General features: G+C 48.4%; 32 non-coding genes across 32 annotated transcripts; all 32 read left to right on the plus strand.

Annotated features, from left to right (window-relative positions):
* Positions 1-65: 65 nt before the first annotated feature.
* Positions 66-172, plus strand: LOC139331887 (U6 spliceosomal RNA). The gene has a single exon (XR_011602228.1). It is a non-coding gene; the product is annotated as a U6 spliceosomal RNA (small nuclear RNA).
* Positions 173-626: 454 nt separating this feature from the next.
* On the plus strand, positions 627-733 carry LOC139331888 (U6 spliceosomal RNA). Its single transcript, XR_011602229.1, has one exon. It is a non-coding gene; the product is annotated as a U6 spliceosomal RNA (small nuclear RNA).
* A 479-nt stretch (positions 734-1,212) lies between these two features.
* LOC139331890 (U6 spliceosomal RNA) lies at positions 1,213-1,319 on the plus strand. The gene has a single exon (XR_011602231.1). It is a non-coding gene; the product is annotated as a U6 spliceosomal RNA (small nuclear RNA).
* Positions 1,320-1,692: 373 nt separating this feature from the next.
* Positions 1,693-1,797, plus strand: LOC139331871 (U6 spliceosomal RNA). Its single transcript, XR_011602213.1, has one exon. It is a non-coding gene; the product is annotated as a U6 spliceosomal RNA (small nuclear RNA).
* A 373-nt stretch (positions 1,798-2,170) lies between these two features.
* On the plus strand, positions 2,171-2,275 carry LOC139331867 (U6 spliceosomal RNA). The gene has a single exon (XR_011602209.1). It is a non-coding gene; the product is annotated as a U6 spliceosomal RNA (small nuclear RNA).
* A 454-nt stretch (positions 2,276-2,729) lies between these two features.
* On the plus strand, positions 2,730-2,836 carry LOC139331914 (U6 spliceosomal RNA). Its single transcript, XR_011602253.1, has one exon. It is a non-coding gene; the product is annotated as a U6 spliceosomal RNA (small nuclear RNA).
* A 454-nt stretch (positions 2,837-3,290) lies between these two features.
* Positions 3,291-3,397, plus strand: LOC139331891 (U6 spliceosomal RNA). The gene has a single exon (XR_011602232.1). It is a non-coding gene; the product is annotated as a U6 spliceosomal RNA (small nuclear RNA).
* A 398-nt stretch (positions 3,398-3,795) lies between these two features.
* LOC139331925 (U6 spliceosomal RNA) lies at positions 3,796-3,900 on the plus strand. Its single transcript, XR_011602264.1, has one exon. It is a non-coding gene; the product is annotated as a U6 spliceosomal RNA (small nuclear RNA).
* Positions 3,901-4,354: 454 nt separating this feature from the next.
* On the plus strand, positions 4,355-4,461 carry LOC139331892 (U6 spliceosomal RNA). Its single transcript, XR_011602233.1, has one exon. It is a non-coding gene; the product is annotated as a U6 spliceosomal RNA (small nuclear RNA).
* A 454-nt stretch (positions 4,462-4,915) lies between these two features.
* Positions 4,916-5,022, plus strand: LOC139331893 (U6 spliceosomal RNA). The gene has a single exon (XR_011602234.1). It is a non-coding gene; the product is annotated as a U6 spliceosomal RNA (small nuclear RNA).
* Positions 5,023-5,420: 398 nt separating this feature from the next.
* On the plus strand, positions 5,421-5,525 carry LOC139331926 (U6 spliceosomal RNA). Its single transcript, XR_011602265.1, has one exon. It is a non-coding gene; the product is annotated as a U6 spliceosomal RNA (small nuclear RNA).
* A 454-nt stretch (positions 5,526-5,979) lies between these two features.
* On the plus strand, positions 5,980-6,086 carry LOC139331895 (U6 spliceosomal RNA). The gene has a single exon (XR_011602235.1). It is a non-coding gene; the product is annotated as a U6 spliceosomal RNA (small nuclear RNA).
* Positions 6,087-6,540: 454 nt separating this feature from the next.
* LOC139331896 (U6 spliceosomal RNA) lies at positions 6,541-6,647 on the plus strand. Its single transcript, XR_011602236.1, has one exon. It is a non-coding gene; the product is annotated as a U6 spliceosomal RNA (small nuclear RNA).
* Positions 6,648-7,020: 373 nt separating this feature from the next.
* On the plus strand, positions 7,021-7,125 carry LOC139331927 (U6 spliceosomal RNA). The gene has a single exon (XR_011602266.1). It is a non-coding gene; the product is annotated as a U6 spliceosomal RNA (small nuclear RNA).
* Positions 7,126-7,579: 454 nt separating this feature from the next.
* LOC139331897 (U6 spliceosomal RNA) lies at positions 7,580-7,686 on the plus strand. Its single transcript, XR_011602237.1, has one exon. It is a non-coding gene; the product is annotated as a U6 spliceosomal RNA (small nuclear RNA).
* A 398-nt stretch (positions 7,687-8,084) lies between these two features.
* Positions 8,085-8,189, plus strand: LOC139331928 (U6 spliceosomal RNA). Its single transcript, XR_011602267.1, has one exon. It is a non-coding gene; the product is annotated as a U6 spliceosomal RNA (small nuclear RNA).
* Positions 8,190-8,643: 454 nt separating this feature from the next.
* On the plus strand, positions 8,644-8,750 carry LOC139331898 (U6 spliceosomal RNA). Its single transcript, XR_011602238.1, has one exon. It is a non-coding gene; the product is annotated as a U6 spliceosomal RNA (small nuclear RNA).
* Positions 8,751-9,204: 454 nt separating this feature from the next.
* Positions 9,205-9,311, plus strand: LOC139331899 (U6 spliceosomal RNA). Its single transcript, XR_011602239.1, has one exon. It is a non-coding gene; the product is annotated as a U6 spliceosomal RNA (small nuclear RNA).
* Positions 9,312-9,765: 454 nt separating this feature from the next.
* Positions 9,766-9,872, plus strand: LOC139331900 (U6 spliceosomal RNA). Its single transcript, XR_011602240.1, has one exon. It is a non-coding gene; the product is annotated as a U6 spliceosomal RNA (small nuclear RNA).
* Positions 9,873-10,270: 398 nt separating this feature from the next.
* On the plus strand, positions 10,271-10,375 carry LOC139331863 (U6 spliceosomal RNA). The gene has a single exon (XR_011602205.1). It is a non-coding gene; the product is annotated as a U6 spliceosomal RNA (small nuclear RNA).
* Positions 10,376-10,829: 454 nt separating this feature from the next.
* LOC139331902 (U6 spliceosomal RNA) lies at positions 10,830-10,936 on the plus strand. The gene has a single exon (XR_011602241.1). It is a non-coding gene; the product is annotated as a U6 spliceosomal RNA (small nuclear RNA).
* A 398-nt stretch (positions 10,937-11,334) lies between these two features.
* LOC139331864 (U6 spliceosomal RNA) lies at positions 11,335-11,439 on the plus strand. The gene has a single exon (XR_011602206.1). It is a non-coding gene; the product is annotated as a U6 spliceosomal RNA (small nuclear RNA).
* Positions 11,440-11,893: 454 nt separating this feature from the next.
* LOC139331903 (U6 spliceosomal RNA) lies at positions 11,894-12,000 on the plus strand. The gene has a single exon (XR_011602242.1). It is a non-coding gene; the product is annotated as a U6 spliceosomal RNA (small nuclear RNA).
* A 454-nt stretch (positions 12,001-12,454) lies between these two features.
* Positions 12,455-12,561, plus strand: LOC139331910 (U6 spliceosomal RNA). Its single transcript, XR_011602249.1, has one exon. It is a non-coding gene; the product is annotated as a U6 spliceosomal RNA (small nuclear RNA).
* Positions 12,562-13,015: 454 nt separating this feature from the next.
* Positions 13,016-13,122, plus strand: LOC139331911 (U6 spliceosomal RNA). Its single transcript, XR_011602250.1, has one exon. It is a non-coding gene; the product is annotated as a U6 spliceosomal RNA (small nuclear RNA).
* A 398-nt stretch (positions 13,123-13,520) lies between these two features.
* On the plus strand, positions 13,521-13,625 carry LOC139331865 (U6 spliceosomal RNA). The gene has a single exon (XR_011602207.1). It is a non-coding gene; the product is annotated as a U6 spliceosomal RNA (small nuclear RNA).
* Positions 13,626-14,079: 454 nt separating this feature from the next.
* LOC139331904 (U6 spliceosomal RNA) lies at positions 14,080-14,186 on the plus strand. Its single transcript, XR_011602243.1, has one exon. It is a non-coding gene; the product is annotated as a U6 spliceosomal RNA (small nuclear RNA).
* A 397-nt stretch (positions 14,187-14,583) lies between these two features.
* Positions 14,584-14,689, plus strand: LOC139331915 (U6 spliceosomal RNA). The gene has a single exon (XR_011602254.1). It is a non-coding gene; the product is annotated as a U6 spliceosomal RNA (small nuclear RNA).
* Positions 14,690-15,143: 454 nt separating this feature from the next.
* On the plus strand, positions 15,144-15,250 carry LOC139331905 (U6 spliceosomal RNA). The gene has a single exon (XR_011602244.1). It is a non-coding gene; the product is annotated as a U6 spliceosomal RNA (small nuclear RNA).
* Positions 15,251-15,704: 454 nt separating this feature from the next.
* Positions 15,705-15,811, plus strand: LOC139331906 (U6 spliceosomal RNA). Its single transcript, XR_011602245.1, has one exon. It is a non-coding gene; the product is annotated as a U6 spliceosomal RNA (small nuclear RNA).
* A 454-nt stretch (positions 15,812-16,265) lies between these two features.
* Positions 16,266-16,372, plus strand: LOC139331907 (U6 spliceosomal RNA). The gene has a single exon (XR_011602246.1). It is a non-coding gene; the product is annotated as a U6 spliceosomal RNA (small nuclear RNA).
* A 454-nt stretch (positions 16,373-16,826) lies between these two features.
* LOC139331908 (U6 spliceosomal RNA) lies at positions 16,827-16,933 on the plus strand. Its single transcript, XR_011602247.1, has one exon. It is a non-coding gene; the product is annotated as a U6 spliceosomal RNA (small nuclear RNA).
* Positions 16,934-17,005: the final 72 nt, after the last annotated feature.

A 17,005-nucleotide genomic window follows, 5' to 3' on the forward strand; every position in this document is an offset into this window, starting at 1 on the left:
CACTCCCACAAAAGGGTCGTTCAGCCAGCAAGGGAATAAAAGGTAGGCAGTGACAGTTAGTTTTTGTGCTTGCTTCGGCAGCACATATGCAAAATTGGAATCGATACAGAGAAGATTAGCATGGCCCCTGCAAAAGGATGACACGCATACTCGTGAAGCGTTTCCACATTTTGATTTGCCTGTGCTGCCCCCAGCAGTTCTCCAGCAACCGAGGCCAGAGAATCTCCAGTTGCCCCAGTTCACAACGCCCTGACATATAGTTGAGTATAGCAGAAGGCCTGGCTCTGCCAGGCTCCCCCTACTGGCTGAACACCCCTTGCATGTATTCCGAGTGTGGAGAATCAGAGACTGCTCTACTCTGCTTGAGATAAATATGTGTCATCAATAAACTGATTCCACATAGACGTGCTGAGCCTGAGTGGGAGTCACCCACTTGCCCTGAGATCCTTTAGATAATGGGCAACCAATATGTTACAGACAAAATAAGCAGTCAGTATCTAACAATTGCAACTTGCCATGCTTAAGGGTGCGCCCCTCCATGGAATACAGCCCTCTAGTCTGCACTCCCACAAAAGGGTCGTTCAGCCAGCAAGGGAATAAAAGGTAGGCAGTGACAGTTAGTTTTTGTGCTTGCTTCGGCAGCACATATGCAAAATTGGAATCGATACAGAGAAGATTAGCATGGCCCCTGCAAAAGGATGACACGCATACTCGTGAAGCGTTTCCACATTTTGATTTGCCTGTGCTGCCCCCAGCAGTTCTCCAGCAACCGAGGCCAGAGAATCTCCAGTTGCCCCAGTTCACAACGCCCTGACATATAGTTGAGTATAGCAGAAGGCCTGGCTCTGCCAGGCTCCCCCTACTGGCTGAACACCCCTTGCATGTATTCCGAGTGTGGAGAATCAGAGACTGCTCTACTCTGCTTGAGATAAATATGTGTCACCAATAAACTGATAAATATGTGTCATCAATAAACTGATTCCACATAGACGTGCTGAGCCTGAGTGGGAGTCACCCACTTGCCCTGAGATCCTTTAGATAATGGGCAACCAATATGTTACAGACAAAATAAGCAGTCAGTATCTAACAATTGCAACTTGCCATGCTTAAGGGTGCGCCCCTCCATGGAATACAGCCCTCTAGTCTGCACTCCCACAAAAGGGTCGTTCAGCCAGCAAGGGAATAAAAGGTAGGCAGTGACAGTTAGTTTTTGTGCTTGCTTCGGCAGCACATATGCAAAATTGGAATCGATACAGAGAAGATTAGCATGGCCCCTGCAAAAGGATGACACGCATACTCGTGAAGCGTTTCCACATTTTGATTTGCCTGTGCTGCCCCCAGCAGTTCTCCAGCAACCGAGGCCAGAGAATCTCCAGTTGCCCCAGTTCACAACGCCCTGACATATAGTTGAGTATAGCAGAAGGCCTGGCTCTGCCAGGCTCCCCCTACTGGCTGAACACCCCTTGCATGTATTCCGAGTGTGGAGAATCAGAGACTGCTCTACTCTGCTCGAGATAAATATGTGTCATCAATAAACTGATTCCACATAGACGTGCTGAGCCTGAGTGGGAGTCACCCACTTGCCCTGAGATCCTTTAGATAATGGGCAACCAATATGTTACAGACAAAATAAGCAGTCAGTATCTAACAATTGCAACTTGCCATGCTTAAGGGTGCACCCCTCCATGGAATACAGCCCTCTCATCTGCACTCCCACAAAAGGGTCGAATACAGAGAAGATTAGCATGACCCTTTCAAGAGGATGACACGCATTCTTGCGAAGCATGTCTACATTTTCATTTGCCTGTGCTGCCCCCAGCAGTTCTCCAGCAACCGAGGCCAGAGAATCTCCAGTTGCCCCAGTTCACAACGCCCTGACATATAGTTGAGTATAGCAGAAGGCCTGGCTCTGCCTGGCTCCCCCTACTGGCTGAACACCCCTTGCATGTATTCCGAGTGTGGAGAATCAGAGACTGCTCTACTCTGCTCGAGATAAATATGTGTCATCAATAAACTGATTCCACATAGACGTGCTGAGCCTGAGTGGGAGTCACCCACTTGCCCTGAGATCCTTTAGATAATGGGCAACCAATATGTTACAGACAAAATAAGCAGTCAGTATCTAACAATTGCAACTTGCCATGCTTAAGGGTGCACCCCTCCATGGAATACAGCCCTCTCATCTGCACTTCCACAAAAGGGTCGAATACAGAGAAGATTAGAATGACCCTTGCAAGAGGATGACACGCATTCTTGCGAAGCATGTCTACATTTTCATTTGCCTGTGCTGCCCCCAGCAGTTCTCCAGCAACCGAGGCCAGAGAATCTCCAGTTGCCCCAGTTCACAACGCCCTGACATATAGTTGAGTATAGCAGAAGGCCTGGCTCTGCCTGGCTCCCCCTACTGGCTGAACACCCCTTGCATGTATTCCGAGTGTGGAGAATCAGAGACTGCTCTACTCTGCTCGAGATAAATATGTGTCATCAATAAACTGATTCCACATAGACGTGCTGAGCCTGAGTGGGAGTCACCCACTTGCCCTGAGATCCTTTAGATAATGGGCAACCAATATGTTACAGACAAAATAAGCAGTCAGTATCTAACAATTGCAACTTGCCATGCTTAAGGGTGCGCCCCTCCATGGAATACAGCCCTCTAGTCTGCACTCCCACAAAAGGGTCGTTCAGCCAGCAAGGGAATAAAAGGTAGGCAGTGACAGTTAGTTTTTGTGCTTGCTTCGGCAGCACATATGCAAAATTGGAATCGATACAGAGAAGATTAGCATGACCCTTGCAAGAGGATGACACGCATTCTTGCGAAGCATGTCTACATTTTCATTTGCCTGTGCTGCCCCCAGCAGTTCTCCAGCAACCGAGGCCAGAGAATCTCCAGTTGCCCCAGTTCACAACGCCCTGACATATAGTTGAGTATAGCAGAAGGCCTGGCTCTGCCAGGCTCCCCCTACTGGCTGAACACCCGTTGCATGTATTCCGAGTGTGGAGAATCAGAGACTGCTCTACTCTGCTCGAGATAAATATGTGTCATCAATAAACTGATTCCACATAGACGTGCTGAGCCTGAGTGGGAGTCACCCACTTGCCCTGAGATCCTTTAGATAATGGGCAACCAATATGTTACAGACAAAATAAGCAGTCAGTATCTAACAATTGCAACTTGCCATGCTTAAGGGTGCGCCCCTCCATGGAATACAGCCCTCTAGTCTGCACTCCCACAAAAGGGTCGTTCAGCCAGCAAGGGAATAAAAGGTAGGCAGTGACAGTTAGTTTTTGTGCTTGCTTCGGCAGCACATATGCAAAATTGGAATCGATACAGAGAAGATTAGCATGGCCCCTGCAAAAGGATGACACGCATACTCGTGAAGCGTTTCCACATTTTGATTTGCCTGTGCTGCCCCCAGCAGTTCTCCAGCAACCGAGGCCAGAGAATCTCCAGTTGCCCCAGTTCACAACGCCCTGACATATAGTTGAGTATAGCAGAAGGCCTGGCTCTGCCAGGCTCCCCCTACTGGCTGAACACCCCTTGCATGTATTCCGAGTGTGGAGAATCAGAGACTGCTCTACTCTGCTTGAGATAAATATGTGTCACCAATAAACTGATAAATATGTGTCATCAATAAACTGATTCCACATTGACGTGCTGAGCCTGAGTGGGAGTCACCTACTTGCCCTGAGATCCTTTAGATAATGGGCAACCAATATGTTACAGACAAAATAAGCAGTCAGTATCTAACAATTGCAACTTGCCATGCTTAAGGGTGCACCCCTCCATGGAATACAGCCCTCTCATCTGCACTTCCACAAAAGGGTCGAATACAGAGAAGATTAGCATGACCCTTGCAAGAGGATGACACGCATTCTTGCGAAGCATGTCTACATTTTCATTTGCCTGTGCTGCCCCCAGCAGTTCTCCAGCAACCGAGGCCAGAGAATCTCCAGTTGCCCCAGTTCACAACGCCCTGACATATAGTTGAGTATAGCAGAAGGCCTGGCTCTGCCTGGCTCCCCCTACTGGCTGAACACCCGTTGCATGTATTCCGAGTGTGGAGAATCAGAGACTGCTCTACTCTGCTCGAGATAAATATGTGTCATCAATAAACTGATTCCACATAGACGTGCTGAGCCTGAGTGGGAGTCACCCACTTGCCCTGAGATCCTTTAGATAATGGGCAACCAATATGTTACAGACAAAATAAGCAGTCAGTATCTAACAATTGCAACTTGCCATGCTTAAGGGTGCGCCCCTCCATGGAATACAGCCCTCTAGTCTGCACTCCCACAAAAGGGTCGTTCAGCCAGCAAGGGAATAAAAGGTAGGCAGTGACAGTTAGTTTTTGTGCTTGCTTCGGCAGCACATATGCAAAATTGGAATCGATACAGAGAAGATTAGCATGGCCCCTGCAAAAGGATGACACGCATACTCGTGAAGCGTTTCCACATTTTGATTTGCCTGTGCTGCCCCCAGCAGTTCTCCAGCAACCGAGGCCAGAGAATCTCCAGTTGCCCCAGTTCACAACGCCCTGACATATAGTTGAGTATAGCAGAAGGCCTGGCTCTGCCAGGCTCCCCCTACTGGCTGAACACCCCTTGCATGTATTCCGAGTGTGGAGAATCAGAGACTGCTCTACTCTGCTCGAGATAAATATGTGTCATCAATAAACTGATTCCACATAGACGTGCTGAGCCTGAGTGGGAGTCACCCACTTGCCCTGAGATCCTTTAGATAATGGGCAACCAATATGTTACAGACAAAATAAGCAGTCAGTATCTAACAATTGCAACTTGCCATGCTTAAGGGTGCGCCCCTCCATGGAATACAGCCCTCTAGTCTGCACTCCCACAAAAGGGTCGTTCAGCCAGCAAGGGAATAAAAGGTAGGCAGTGACAGTTAGTTTTTGTGCTTGCTTCGGCAGCACATATGCAAAATTGGAATCGATACAGAGAAGATTAGCATGGCCCCTGCAAAAGGATGACACGCATACTCGTGAAGCGTTTCCACATTTTGATTTGCCTGTGCTGCCCCCAGCAGTTCTCCAGCAACCGAGGCCAGAGAATCTCCAGTTGCCCCAGTTCACAACGCCCTGACATATAGTTGAGTATAGCAGAAGGCCTGGCTCTGCCAGGCTCCCCCTACTGGCTGAACACCCCTTGCATGTATTCCGAGTGTGGAGAATCAGAGACTGCTCTACTCTGCTTGAGATAAATATGTGTCACCAATAAACTGATAAATATGTGTCATCAATAAACTGATTCCACATTGACGTGCTGAGCCTGAGTGGGAGTCACCTACTTGCCCTGAGATCCTTTAGATAATGGGCAACCAATATGTTACAGACAAAATAAGCAGTCAGTATCTAACAATTGCAACTTGCCATGCTTAAGGGTGCACCCCTCCATGGAATACAGCCCTCTCATCTGCACTTCCACAAAAGGGTCGAATACAGAGAAGATTAGCATGACCCTTGCAAGAGGATGACACGCATTCTTGCGAAGCATGTCTACATTTTCATTTGCCTGTGCTGCCCCCAGCAGTTCTCCAGCAACCGAGGCCAGAGAATCTCCAGTTGCCCCAGTTCACAACGCCCTGACATATAGTTGAGTATAGCAGAAGGCCTGGCTCTGCCTGGCTCCCCCTACTGGCTGAACACCCGTTGCATGTATTCCGAGTGTGGAGAATCAGAGACTGCTCTACTCTGCTCGAGATAAATATGTGTCATCAATAAACTGATTCCACATAGACGTGCTGAGCCTGAGTGGGAGTCACCCACTTGCCCTGAGATCCTTTAGATAATGGGCAACCAATATGTTACAGACAAAATAAGCAGTCAGTATCTAACAATTGCAACTTGCCATGCTTAAGGGTGCGCCCCTCCATGGAATACAGCCCTCTAGTCTGCACTCCCACAAAAGGGTCGTTCAGCCAGCAAGGGAATAAAAGGTAGGCAGTGACAGTTAGTTTTTGTGCTTGCTTCGGCAGCACATATGCAAAATTGGAATCGATACAGAGAAGATTAGCATGGCCCCTGCAAAAGGATGACACGCATACTCGTGAAGCGTTTCCACATTTTGATTTGCCTGTGCTGCCCCCAGCAGTTCTCCAGCAACCGAGGCCAGAGAATCTCCAGTTGCCCCAGTTCACAACGCCCTGACATATAGTTGAGTATAGCAGAAGGCCTGGCTCTGCCAGGCTCCCCCTACTGGCTGAACACCCCTTGCATGTATTCCGAGTGTGGAGAATCAGAGACTGCTCTACTCTGCTCGAGATAAATATGTGTCATCAATAAACTGATTCCACATAGACGTGCTGAGCCTGAGTGGGAGTCACCCACTTGCCCTGAGATCCTTTAGATAATGGGCAACCAATATGTTACAGACAAAATAAGCAGTCAGTATCTAACAATTGCAACTTGCCATGCTTAAGGGTGCGCCCCTCCATGGAATACAGCCCTCTAGTCTGCACTCCCACAAAAGGGTCGTTCAGCCAGCAAGGGAATAAAAGGTAGGCAGTGACAGTTAGTTTTTGTGCTTGCTTCGGCAGCACATATGCAAAATTGGAATCGATACAGAGAAGATTAGCATGGCCCCTGCAAAAGGATGACACGCATACTCGTGAAGCGTTTCCACATTTTGATTTGCCTGTGCTGCCCCCAGCAGTTCTCCAGCAACCGAGGCCAGAGAATCTCCAGTTGCCCCAGTTCACAACGCCCTGACATATAGTTGAGTATAGCAGAAGGCCTGGCTCTGCCAGGCTCCCCCTACTGGCTGAACACCCCTTGCATGTATTCCGAGTGTGGAGAATCAGAGACTGCTCTACTCTGCTTGAGATAAATATGTGTCATCAATAAACTGATTCCACATTGACGTGCTGAGCCTGAGTGGGAGTCACCTACTTGCCCTGAGATCCTTTAGATAATGGGCAACCAATATGTTACAGACAAAATAAGCAGTCAGTATCTAACAATTGCAACTTGCCATGCTTAAGGGTGCACCCCTCCATGGAATACAGCCCTCTCATCTGCACTTCCACAAAAGGGTCGAATACAGAGAAGATTAGCATGACCCTTGCAAGAGGATGACACGCATTCTTGCGAAGCATGTCTACATTTTCATTTGCCTGTGCTGCCCCCAGCAGTTCTCCAGCAACCGAGGCCAGAGAATCTCCAGTTGCCCCAGTTCACAACGCCCTGACATATAGTTGAGTATAGCAGAAGGCCTGGCTCTGCCTGGCTCCCCCTACTGGCTGAACACCCGTTGCATGTATTCCGAGTGTGGAGAATCAGAGACTGCTCTACTCTGCTCGAGATAAATATGTGTCATCAATAAACTGATTCCACATAGACGTGCTGAGCCTGAGTGGGAGTCACCCACTTGCCCTGAGATCCTTTAGATAATGGGCAACCAATATGTTACAGACAAAATAAGCAGTCAGTATCTAACAATTGCAACTTGCCATGCTTAAGGGTGCGCCCCTCCATGGAATACAGCCCTCTAGTCTGCACTCCCACAAAAGGGTCGTTCAGCCAGCAAGGGAATAAAAGGTAGGCAGTGACAGTTAGTTTTTGTGCTTGCTTCGGCAGCACATATGCAAAATTGGAATCGATACAGAGAAGATTAGCATGGCCCCTGCAAAAGGATGACACGCATACTCGTGAAGCGTTTCCACATTTTGATTTGCCTGTGCTGCCCCCAGCAGTTCTCCAGCAACCGAGGCCAGAGAATCTCCAGTTGCCCCAGTTCACAACGCCCTGACATATAGTTGAGTATAGCAGAAGGCCTGGCTCTGCCAGGCTCCCCCTACTGGCTGAACACCCCTTGCATGTATTCCGAGTGTGGAGAATCAGAGACTGCTCTACTCTGCTTGAGATAAATATGTGTCACCAATAAACTGATAAATATGTGTCATCAATAAACTGATTCCACATAGACGTGCTGAGCCTGAGTGGGAGTCACCCACTTGCCCTGAGATCCTTTAGATAATGGGCAACCAATATGTTACAGACAAAATAAGCAGTCAGTATCTAACAATTGCAACTTGCCATGCTTAAGGGTGCACCCCTCCATGGAATACAGCCCTCTCATCTGCACTTCCACAAAAGGGTCGAATACAGAGAAGATTAGCATGACCCTTGCAAGAGGATGACACGCATTCTTGCGAAGCATGTCTACATTTTCATTTGCCTGTGCTGCCCCCAGCAGTTCTCCAGCAACCGAGGCCAGAGAATCTCCAGTTGCCCCAGTTCACAACGCCCTGACATATAGTTGAGTATAGCAGAAGGCCTGGCTCTGCCTGGCTCCCCCTACTGGCTGAACACCCGTTGCATGTATTCCGAGTGTGGAGAATCAGAGACTGCTCTACTCTGCTCGAGATAAATATGTGTCATCAATAAACTGATTCCACATAGACGTGCTGAGCCTGAGTGGGAGTCACCCACTTGCCCTGAGATCCTTTAGATAATGGGCAACCAATATGTTACAGACAAAATAAGCAGTCAGTATCTAACAATTGCAACTTGCCATGCTTAAGGGTGCGCCCCTCCATGGAATACAGCCCTCTAGTCTGCACTCCCACAAAAGGGTCGTTCAGCCAGCAAGGGAATAAAAGGTAGGCAGTGACAGTTAGTTTTTGTGCTTGCTTCGGCAGCACATATGCAAAATTGGAATCGATACAGAGAAGATTAGCATGGCCCCTGCAAAAGGATGACACGCATACTCGTGAAGCGTTTCCACATTTTGATTTGCCTGTGCTGCCCCCAGCAGTTCTCCAGCAACCGAGGCCAGAGAATCTCCAGTTGCCCCAGTTCACAACGCCCTGACATATAGTTGAGTATAGCAGAAGGCCTGGCTCTGCCAGGCTCCCCCTACTGGCTGAACACCCCTTGCATGTATTCCGAGTGTGGAGAATCAGAGACTGCTCTACTCTGCTCGAGATAAATATGTGTCATCAATAAACTGATTCCACATAGACGTGCTGAGCCTGAGTGGGAGTCACCCACTTGCCCTGAGATCCTTTAGATAATGGGCAACCAATATGTTACAGACAAAATAAGCAGTCAGTATCTAACAATTGCAACTTGCCATGCTTAAGGGTGCGCCCCTCCATGGAATACAGCCCTCTAGTCTGCACTCCCACAAAAGGGTCGTTCAGCCAGCAAGGGAATAAAAGGTAGGCAGTGACAGTTAGTTTTTGTGCTTGCTTCGGCAGCACATATGCAAAATTGGAATCGATACAGAGAAGATTAGCATGGCCCCTGCAAAAGGATGACACGCATACTCGTGAAGCGTTTCCACATTTTGATTTGCCTGTGCTGCCCCCAGCAGTTCTCCAGCAACCGAGGCCAGAGAATCTCCAGTTGCCCCAGTTCACAACGCCCTGACATATAGTTGAGTATAGCAGAAGGCCTGGCTCTGCCAGGCTCCCCCTACTGGCTGAACACCCCTTGCATGTATTCCGAGTGTGGAGAATCAGAGACTGCTCTACTCTGCTTGAGATAAATATGTGTCATCAATAAACTGATTCCACATAGACGTGCTGAGCCTGAGTGGGAGTCACCCACTTGCCCTGAGATCCTTTAGATAATGGGCAACCAATATGTTACAGACAAAATAAGCAGTCAGTATCTAACAATTGCAACTTGCCATGCTTAAGGGTGCGCCCCTCCATGGAATACAGCCCTCTAGTCTGCACTCCCACAAAAGGGTCGTTCAGCCAGCAAGGGAATAAAAGGTAGGCAGTGACAGTTAGTTTTTGTGCTTGCTTCGGCAGCACATATGCAAAATTGGAATCGATACAGAGAAGATTAGCATGGCCCCTGCAAAAGGATGACACGCATACTCGTGAAGCGTTTCCACATTTTGATTTGCCTGTGCTGCCCCCAGCAGTTCTCCAGCAACCGAGGCCAGAGAATCTCCAGTTGCCCCAGTTCACAACGCCCTGACATATAGTTGAGTATAGCAGAAGGCCTGGCTCTGCCAGGCTCCCCCTACTGGCTGAACACCCCTTGCATGTATTCCGAGTGTGGAGAATCAGAGACTGCTCTACTCTGCTTGAGATAAATATGTGTCACCAATAAACTGATAAATATGTGTCATCAATAAACTGATTCCACATAGACGTGCTGAGCCTGAGTGGGAGTCACCCACTTGCCCTGAGATCCTTTAGATAATGGGCAACCAATATGTTACAGACAAAATAAGCAGTCAGTATCTAACAATTGCAACTTGCCATGCTTAAGGGTGCACCCCTCCATGGAATACAGCCCTCTCATCTGCACTTCCACAAAAGGGTCGAATACAGAGAAGATTAGCATGACCCTTGCAAGAGGATGACACGCATTCTTGCGAAGCATGTCTACATTTTCATTTGCCTGTGCTGCCCCCAGCAGTTCTCCAGCAACCGAGGCCAGAGAATCTCCAGTTGCCCCAGTTCACAACGCCCTGACATATAGTTGAGTATAGCAGAAGGCCTGGCTCTGCCTGGCTCCCCCTACTGGCTGAACACCCGTTGCATGTATTCCGAGTGTGGAGAATCAGAGACTGCTCTACTCTGCTCGAGATAAATATGTGTCATCAATAAACTGATTCCACATAGACGTGCTGAGCCTGAGTGGGAGTCACCCACTTGCCCTGAGATCCTTTAGATAATGGGCAACCAATATGTTACAGACAAAATAAGCAGTCAGTATCTAACAATTGCAACTTGCCATGCTTAAGGGTGCGCCCCTCCATGGAATACAGCCCTCTAGTCTGCACTCCCACAAAAGGGTCGTTCAGCCAGCAAGGGAATAAAAGGTAGGCAGTGACAGTTAGTTTTTGTGCTTGCTTCGGCAGCACATATGCAAAATTGGAATCGATACAGAGAAGATTAGCATGGCCCCTGCAAAAGGATGACACGCATACTCGTGAAGCGTTTCCACATTTTGATTTGCCTGTGCTGCCCCCAGCAGTTCTCCAGCAACCGAGGCCAGAGAATCTCCAGTTGCCCCAGTTCACAACGCCCTGACATATAGTTGAGTATAGCAGAAGGCCTGGCTCTGCCAGGCTCCCCCTACTGGCTGAACACCCCTTGCATGTATTCCGAGTGTGGAGAATCAGAGACTGCTCTACTCTGCTTGAGATAAATATGTGTCACCAATAAACTGATAAATATGTGTCATCAATAAACTGATTCCACATAGACGTGCTGAGCCTGAGTGGGAGTCACCCACTTGCCCTGAGATCCTTTAGATAATGGGCAACCAATATGTTACAGACAAAATAAGCAGTCAGTATCTAACAATTGCAACTTGCCATGCTTAAGGGTGCACCCCTCCATGGAATACAGCCCTCTCATCTGCACTTCCACAAAAGGGTCGAATACAGAGAAGATTAGCATGACCCTTGCAAGAGGATGACACGCATTCTTGCGAAGCATGTCTACATTTTCATTTGCCTGTGCTGCCCCCAGCAGTTCTCCAGCAACCGAGGCCAGAGAATCTCCAGTTGCCCCAGTTCACAACGCCCTGACATATAGTTGAGTATAGCAGAAGGCCTGGCTCTGCCTGGCTCCCCCTACTGGCTGAACACCCGTTGCATGTATTCCGAGTGTGGAGAATCAGAGACTGCTCTACTCTGCTCGAGATAAATATGTGTCATCAATAAACTGATTCCACATAGACGTGCTGAGCCTGAGTGGGAGTCACCCACTTGCCCTGAGATCCTTTAGATAATGGGCAACCAATATGTTACAGACAAAATAAGCAGTCAGTATCTAACAATTGCAACTTGCCATGCTTAAGGGTGCGCCCCTCCATGGAATACAGCCCTCTAGTCTGCACTCCCACAAAAGGGTCGTTCAGCCAGCAAGGGAATAAAAGGTAGGCAGTGACAGTTAGTTTTTGTGCTTGCTTCGGCAGCACATATGCAAAATTGGAATCGATACAGAGAAGATTAGCATGGCCCCTGCAAAAGGATGACACGCATACTCGTGAAGCGTTTCCACATTTTGATTTGCCTGTGCTGCCCCCAGCAGTTCTCCAGCAACCGAGGCCAGAGAATCTCCAGTTGCCCCAGTTCACAACGCCCTGACATATAGTTGAGTATAGCAGAAGGCCTGGCTCTGCCAGGCTCCCCCTACTGGCTGAACACCCCTTGCATGTATTCCGAGTGTGGAGAATCAGAGACTGCTCTACTCTGCTCGAGATAAATATGTGTCATCAATAAACTGATTCCACATAGACGTGCTGAGCCTGAGTGGGAGTCACCCACTTGCCCTGAGATCCTTTAGATAATGGGCAACCAATATGTTACAGACAAAATAAGCAGTCAGTATCTAACAATTGCAACTTGCCATGCTTAAGGGTGCGCCCCTCCATGGAATACAGCCCTCTAGTCTGCACTCCCACAAAAGGGTCGTTCAGCCAGCAAGGGAATAAAAGGTAGGCAGTGACAGTTAATTTTTGTGCTTGCTTCGGCAGCACATATGCAAAATTGGAATCGATACAGAGAAGATTAGCATGGCCCCTGCAAAAGGATGACACGCATACTCGTGAAGCGTTTCCACATTTTGATTTGCCTGTGCTGCCCCCAGCAGTTCTCCAGCAACCGAGGCCAGAGAATCTCCAGTTGCCCCAGTTCACAACGCCCTGACATATAGTTGAGTATAGCAGAAGGCCTGGCTCTGCCAGGCTCCCCCTACTGGCTGAACACCCCTTGCATGTATTCCGAGTGTGGAGAATCAGAGACTGCTCTACTCTGCTTGAGATAAATATGTGTCATCAATAAACTGATTCCACATAGACGTGCTGAGCCTGAGTGGGAGTCACCCACTTGCCCTGAGATCCTTTAGATAATGGGCAACCAATATGTTACAGACAAAATAAGCAGTCAGTATCTAACAATTGCAACTTGCCATGCTTAAGGGTGCGCCCCTCCATGGAATACAGCCCTCTAGTCTGCACTCCCACAAAAGGGTCGTTCAGCCAGCAAGGGAATAAAAGGTAGGCAGTGACAGTTAGTTTTTGTGCTTGCTTCGGCAGCACATTTGCAAAATTGGAATCGATACAGAGAAGATTAGCATGGCCCCTGCAAAAGGATGACACGCATACTCGTGAAGCGTTTCCACATTTTGATTTGCCTGTGCTGCCCCCAGCAGTTCTCCAGCAACCGAGGCCAGAGAATCTCCAGTTGCCCCAGTTCACAACGCCCTGACATATAGTTGAGTATAGCAGAAGGCCTGGCTCTGCCAGGCTCCCCCTACTGGCTGAACACCCCTTGCATGTATTCCGAGTGTGGAGAATCAGAGACTGCTCTACTCTGCTTGAGATAAATATGTGTCACCAATAAACTGATAAATATGTGTCATCAATAAACTGATTCCACATAGACGTGCTGAGCCTGAGTGGGAGTCACCCACTTGCCCTGAGATCCTTTAGATAATGGGCAACCAATATGTTACAGACAAAATAAGCAGTCAGTATCTAACAATTGCAACTTGCCATGCTTAAGGGTGCACCCCTCCATGGAATACAGCCCTCTCATCTGCACTTCCACAAAAGGGTCGAATACAGAGAAGATTAGCATGACCCTTGCAAGAGGATGACACGCATTCTTGCGAAGCATGTCTACATTTTCATTTGCCTGTGCTGCCCCCAGCAGTTCTCCAGCAACCGAGGCCAGAGAATCTCCAGTTGCCCCAGTTCACAACGCCCTGACATATAGTTGAGTATAGCAGAAGGCCTGGCTCTGCCTGGCTCCCCCTACTGGCTGAACACCCGTTGCATGTATTCCGAGTGTGGAGAATCAGAGACTGCTCTACTCTGCTCGAGATAAATATGTGTCATCAATAAACTGATTCCACATAGACGTGCTGAGCCTGAGTGGGAGTCACCCACTTGCCCTGAGATCCTTTAGATAATGGGCAACCAATATGTTACAGACAAAATAAGCAGTCAGTATCTAACAATTGCAACTTGCCATGCTTAAGGGTGCGCCCCTCCATGGAATACAGCCCTCTAGTCTGCACTCCCACAAAAGGGTCGTTCAGCCAGCAAGGGAATAAAAGGTAGGCAGTGACAGTTAGTTTTTGTGCTTGCTTCGGCAGCACATATGCAAAATTGGAATCGATACAGAGAAGATTAGCATGGCCCCTGCAAAAGGATGACACGCATACTCGTGAAGCGTTTCCACATTTTGATTTGCCTGTGCTGCCCCCAGCAGTTCTCCAGCAACCGAGGCCAGAGAATCTCCAGTTGCCCCAGTTCACAACGCCCTGACATATAGTTGAGTATAGCAGAAGGCCTGGCTCTGCCAGGCTCCCCCTACTGGCTGAACACCCCTTGCATGTATTCCGAGTGTGGAGAATCAGAGACTGCTCTACTCTGCTTGAGATAAATATGTGTCACCAATAAACTGATAAATATGTGTCATCAATAAACTGATTCCACATAGACGTGCTGAGCCTGAGTGGGAGTCACCCACTTGCCCTGAGATCCTTTAGATAATGGGCAACCAATATGTTACAGACAAAATAAGCAGTCAGTATCTAACAATTGCAACTTGCCATGCTTAAGGGTGCACCCCTCCATGGAATACAGCCCTCTCATCTGCACTTCCATAAAAGGGTCGAATACAGAGAAGATTAGCATGACCCTTGCAAGAGGATGACACGCATTCTTGCGAAGCATGTCTACATTTTCATTTGCCTGTGCTGCCCCCAGCAGTTCTCCAGCAACCGAGGCCAGAGAATCTCCAGTTGCCCCAGTTCACAACGCCCTGACATATAGTTGAGTATAGCAGAAGGCCTGGCTCTGCCTGGCTCCCCCTACTGGCTGAACACCCGTTGCATGTATTCCGAGTGTGGAGAATCAGAGACTGCTCTACTCTGCTCGAGATAAATATGTGTCATCAATAAACTGATTCCACATAGACGTGCTGAGCCTGAGTGGGAGTCACCCACTTGCCCTGAGATCCTTTAGATAATGGGCAACCAATATGTTACAGACAAAATAAGCAGTCAGTATCTAACAATTGCAACTTGCCATGCTTAAGGGTGCGCCCCTCCATGGAATACAGCCCTCTAGTCTGCACTCCCACAAAAGGGTCGTTCAGCCAGCAAGGGAATAAAAGGTAGGCAGTGACAGTTAGTTTTTGTGCTTGCTTCGGCAGCACATATGCAAAATTGGAATCGATACAGAGAAGATTAGCATGGCCCCTGCAAAAGGATGACACGCATACTCGTGAAGCGTTTCCACATTTTGATTTGCCTGTGCTGCCCCCAGCAGTTCTCCAGCAACCGAGGCCAGAGAATCTCCAGTTGCCCCAGTTCACAACGCCCTGACATATAGTTGAGTATAGCAGAAGGCCTGGCTCTGCCAGGCTCCCCCTACTGGCTGAACACCCCTTGCATGTATTCCGAGTGTGGAGAATCAGAGACTGCTCTACTCTGCTCGAGATAAATATGTGTCATCAATAAACTGATTCCACATAGACGTGCTGAGCCTGAGTGGGAGTCACCCACTTGCCCTGAGATCCTTTAGATAATGGGCAACCAATATGTTACAGACAAAATAAGCAGTCAGTATCTAACAATTGCAACTTGCCATGCTTAAGGGTGCGCCCCTCCATGGAATACAGCCCTCTAGTCTGCACTCCCACAAAAGGGTCGTTCAGCCAGCAAGGGAATAAAAGGTAGGCAGTGACAGTTAGTTTTTGTGCTTGCTTCGGCAGCACATATGCAAAATTGGAATCGATACAGAGAAGATTAGCATGGCCCCTGCAAAAGGATGACACGCATACTCGTGAAGCGTTTCCACATTTTGATTTGCCTGTGCTGCCCCCAGCAGTTCTCCAGCAACCGAGGCCAGAGAATCTCCAGTTGCCCCAGTTCACAACGCCCTGACATATAGTTGAGTATAGCAGAAGGCCTGGCTCTGCCAGGCTCCCCCTACTGGCTGAACACCCCTTGCATGTATTCCGAGTGTGGAGAATCAGAGACTGCTCTACTCTGCTTGAGATAAATATGTGTCATCAATAAACTGATTCCACATAGACGTGCTGAGCCTGAGTGGGAGTCACCCACTTGCCCTGAGATCCTTTAGATAATGGGCAACCAATATGTTACAGACAAAATAAGCAGTCAGTATCTAACAATTGCAACTTGCCATGCTTAAGGGTGCGCCCCTCCATGGAATACAGCCCTCTAGTCTGCACTCCCACAAAAGGGTCGTTCAGCCAGCAAGGGAATAAAAGGTAGGCAGTGACAGTTAGTTTTTGTGCTTGCTTCGGCAGCACATATGCAAAATTGGAATCGATACAGAGAAGATTAGCATGGCCCCTGCAAAAGGATGACACGCATACTCGTGAAGCGTTTCCACATTTTGATTTGCCTGTGCTGCCCCCAGCAGTTCTCCAGCAACCGAGGCCAGAGAATCTCCAGTTGCCCCAGTTCACAACGCCCTGACATATAGTTGAGTATAGCAGAAGGCCTGGCTCTGCCAGGCTCCCCCTACTGGCTGAACACCCCTTGCATGTATTCCGAGTGTGGAGAATCAGAGACTGCTCTACTCTGCTTGAGATAAATATGTGTCATCAATAAACTGATTCCACATAGACGTGCTGAGCCTGAGTGGGAGTCACCCACTTGCCCTGAGATCCTTTAGATAATGGGCAACCAATATGTTACAGACAAAATAAGCAGTCAGTATCTAACAATTGCAACTTGCCATGCTTAAGGGTGCGCCCCTCCATGGAATACAGCCCTCTAGTCTGCACTCCCACAAAAGGGTTGTTCAGCCAGCAAGGGAATAAAAGGTAGGCAGTGACAGTTAGTTTTTGTGCTTGCTTCGGCAGCACATATGCAAAATTGGAATCGATACAGAGAAGATTAGCATGGCCCCTGCAAAAGGATGACACGCATACTCGTGAAGCGTTTCCACATTTTGATTTGCCTGTGCTGCCCCCAGCAGTTCTCCAGCAACCGAGGCCAGAGAATCTCCAGTTGCCCCAGTTCACA

The sequence above is a fragment of the Chaetodon trifascialis genome, chromosome 5, assembly GCF_039877785.1.
Source record: "Chaetodon trifascialis isolate fChaTrf1 chromosome 5, fChaTrf1.hap1, whole genome shotgun sequence".
In the NCBI taxonomy this organism is placed as follows: Eukaryota; Metazoa; Chordata; class Actinopteri; order Chaetodontiformes; family Chaetodontidae; genus Chaetodon; species Chaetodon trifascialis.